This window comes from Plasmodium gaboni, chromosome 6 (assembly GCF_001602025.1).
Source record: "Plasmodium gaboni strain SY75 chromosome 6, whole genome shotgun sequence".
Taxonomy (NCBI): Eukaryota; Apicomplexa; class Aconoidasida; order Haemosporida; family Plasmodiidae; genus Plasmodium; species Plasmodium gaboni.
Window position 1 is genome coordinate 1,149,778 of NC_031486.1, and position 4,193 is coordinate 1,153,970.

At 18.9% G+C, this 4,193-nt stretch overlaps 1 pseudogene, besides 1 other annotated feature; it reads left to right on the plus strand.

Annotated features, from left to right (window-relative positions):
* Positions 1-2,403: 2,403 nt before the first annotated feature.
* Positions 2,404-3,933, plus strand: PGSY75_0631100 (exported protein (PHISTb); annotated as a pseudogene; the record flags this gene model as incomplete).
* Positions 2,404-3,933: a sequence feature.
* Positions 3,934-4,193: the final 260 nt, after the last annotated feature.

Sequence of the window (4,193 nt, forward strand, 5' to 3'; positions counted from 1 at the left end):
TATATATATATATATATATATTTTTGCTCAATAATTTTATTTTCAAACGTTTTACACTCTTAAATATTGTTGTAAACATGTCCATATTGGTTATTCTTAATATATATTTAATAATTGCATACAATATTTATACAATTTTTTAATTTTATTTTTATAAATTTATTTAAAATAAACTTCTTTTTAATTATGCTTCAATTTTTTTTTTTTTTTTAAATGAGTATCTTCATTGTTTAATTATATATATATATATATATATATATATATATATATATATATATTTATTCTTCATTTAAGGAAAATGATTTATTTTCCCCAAATTGTTGTAGGAATAATGAAAAAATTTATTTTAATTTAAAATATATATATATATATATATATATATATATTTAATGATGAAATATGAATAATTATATTAAAATTTTTGAATGTTCATAAAAAGAAAAAAAAAAATATAGTATGTTGGAAAATTACGCTTTATGAATATATATATATATATATATATATATATAATATTCCTTATATATTTTAATTTATTTTATTTCATTTTATTCATTTAATTTTTTAAAATAATATTTTAAATTTATTAATTTTTTATTTATATATATATATAAAAATGTATGTTTATATTGATATATATAAATATATGTATGTGCACATTTTTGTTTTGAAGGAAAAATTTAAAAGGGGTATACACTTTTATAAATATAAATTATTTTAGTTGTCCCAACGATCCAGTGGGAAGGTATGTAAGTTTTCTTTGAAGTGACCCAGGTTCGATTCCGCGTCCTTGAGTTTCTGTATACATAAATATTTTAGTTGTCCCAACGATCCAGTGGGAAGGTATGTAAGTTTTCTTTGAAGTGACCCAGGTTCGATTCCGCGTCCTTGAGTTTCTGAGATAAAAAGTTGCAGCCAAGATACTGAAGTTTCGTTCGGAATGGGCAACGCCATTTTTTTGTTTTTTCAATACATATATATATATATATATATATATGTACAGCATTTATTATATTTAATATTATTAAAATTAAATAAAAAAGAATATATATATATTTTATTGTAAATATTAAAAAAATTTATGAAAATAATATGAGCATTTATTCATTTTTTAAATAATCAAAGTCCAAAAAAAAAAAAAAAAAAAAATTTGATATTTTATATTTTCCTTGCTTTGTAATATGAATATACAAAACAAGGTCATAAACTTTTTATAAATAATATTAATTATTTTAATGTATTATTTTATTTTTATTTGTTTTTAGTGTGTGTAATAATATTAAAAATAAAATAATTTTTTATTCTCATTAATATGTTACAAATATAATTAGATAATTATATTTTTATATTGAGCAACGTTCAGAAAAAGAAAAAAAAGCAAGAAACAAAAAGTCTCTATAGACACATAAATTATATACTATGTAAAATATATGTAGATTGAAAGTATATAAATAATAATTCAACAGCATAATTTTTGTAAAATATATATATGAAATAAAATTTTATTATGCTTTATTTTGATAAGAGGAATATGTTTAATAATTAAAATATAGATGAAAATTTTTTATTAGTTTTTGTTTATGTATTTTTTTATAATAATATTATGTGAAAACATCCGATGATACTTAAACTAATTTTTTGTCCCTTTTAATTAAATGTTGGAAAATAATATATATCTGATAATTTAAGGAAAATATATATATTTTACAAAAATGAAATTCTTTTTAATATAGGTATATATTATATTATATATGTTATATATTTTTCATTTAATGTATGATTTGATGGTTATATTTGAATAAATAAATTTAAAAAAGGAGGAAAATACATGTTATTATTTTTTTTTTTTATAAAAATTTTATTTTCTTTTGGTGTACTTTTTTTTTTTTTTTTTTTTTTGTACTCCTATATATTATTGGACGTCTTAATATATAGATAATAATATATTATGGTTATTTTATAAAAAAGTGACATATATTATATATTTATTTGTATCATTATGATGATATTCAAAATTTTTGTTCTTTTATAAGATATAATTTAATAATTTTTTAATGACATACTCTTATATTTTTAATATAATATGTTCATTTTCTTATTTCGTTTTGAAAAAACAATAAAATAAATAAATAAATAAATAAATGAAATGAAAAAATGAGGGAAAATTTTTTTTGTTTTGAGAATTCTTATTAATTTATAAAAATATAGAAATAGAACATTCTCTTAATATATACATATAATTAAAAAGAAAAAAAAAATTATTTAGTCTACAAAATTGTTGTTAAAATATGATATATTGTAATACATGTAATTCTATATTTAATATAAAATTATTGAGTAGTAACAATTTAAAGTACGAAGATTGTTATAGAGATATATACAATTGTGATAAGGTAAAGGATAAAAATGATTCAAAGAACATCTTAAATTGGTTGTTGTATAAATATTTCTGTGCGAATATAATTGCAATTATACTTATAATATCAATAGTAAGTTTACAAAAAATATAAAATAAAAATAATATATATATGTATGACATTAATTTTATATTATAAATATACATATATATATATATATATTATATTTTAATTTTTCTTTATAAAGATTTGTAGTATTGATGATTATGAAAAATCAGTACTTCGTTTAAGAGATACGTATGGAAGAAATTTAAGCGAAGGTACATTTTCATCATCTGAAGAAAGCTTACATGTTAAAAGAGCGTCATTTTGCTGTTTTTATTTATTTTATCTTATGTTTTCAAGAAGGTCCCATGAAACAAATAGTGTTAATAGTATATATGAGGGTAATAATGAGGAGGTAGTTATTTTGGATGAGCTAAGACATGTATCGGATATATCACGTAAAAAGGAAATCGAGAAAATATTTGAGAAATCTTATGAAATGAATGAGTGTAACGTATTTACAATGTGTGACGAATTTTTTAGAGATTTATGTGATGATGAGATGTGTAAAAATTATTGCCTTTATCCATATGATAATAAAAATACTGATAAATATATGAATAGAGAAGATCTAGAAATAAGAAAAGAACTGGATGCGTTTATAAAACACGGATGTTCTGATACAAAACTAATGTATAGAATTTGGTGTAGAGTTATGAAGAATGAGGAAGACAAATATTATTTAGTAAAAGAGGAACTACAGAATTTTTATGAGAACTTACCAAAAAGTAAATTTGTACCATTAGATATTTCGAATAGATTATTTTATAGTTGTAATGATATAATTTTTATCAATGGAATAAATAATGAGCCTTATATTGTTGACATATTTGAAATATGGTTCAAGAATAATGAAACGAACATTCGTGAATATAAAATTCTTTTGGATGCAACTAAATTATCATGGAGAAAATTAAAGGAAGATGTATTAAATTCATGTAAAGAAATTATGATGAATGGTGTAAATAATTTTATGAATACATATGTGAAGTTAAATGAAACTTTAAGAAGTGAGGAATGTATTGATTGTGAAAATATTGATGTAAAGGTAGAAAATAGCGAAGAAGAAGAAAAAAAAGAAGATGATAAAGTAGTTAAAATGGATAATGAAAATGTAACTGAAACAGACAATGAAAAAGAAGTAGAAGAGCATAATAATAAAATAAAAAATGAACGTAGGCGAAGAATAGGTAGGAAATATAAGGATAAAGTAAAAAATGTGGATAATAAAAAACTATCAAGTCAAAAAAAAAAAGAAAGATTAACAGTAAATGAAGAGACGAAAAAGCAAAAACAAAATGACTTGAATAGTACAAAATTTTCTGATTACTGTAAAAAAATGAATATGGATGACTCTATAAATATTTTATGTTATTATAATCCATCAATAAATAATTATAAAAAGTGCCTCATAGAGGCTCCATATATTGATGAATATAAAATAGATGATGTATATGAAGAAAAATATAAATAATAAAAATTATAAACAGAAAAATGAATTAGTGTAATAAAAATATATTTAAAAAGAAATTTAAGAATTACAAATTATAATGATTCAATGAATTATTAACCAATATAAATATATCATTATATATATATTTTTTAATACATGAGTATAAAATAGAAGATAAATATTGTGGTTTCCATGTAACATTTATATAATACTATAATGAATGAAAATAATAAATATTAAAGGAATATACACTTATAATATATACATATATATATATTATA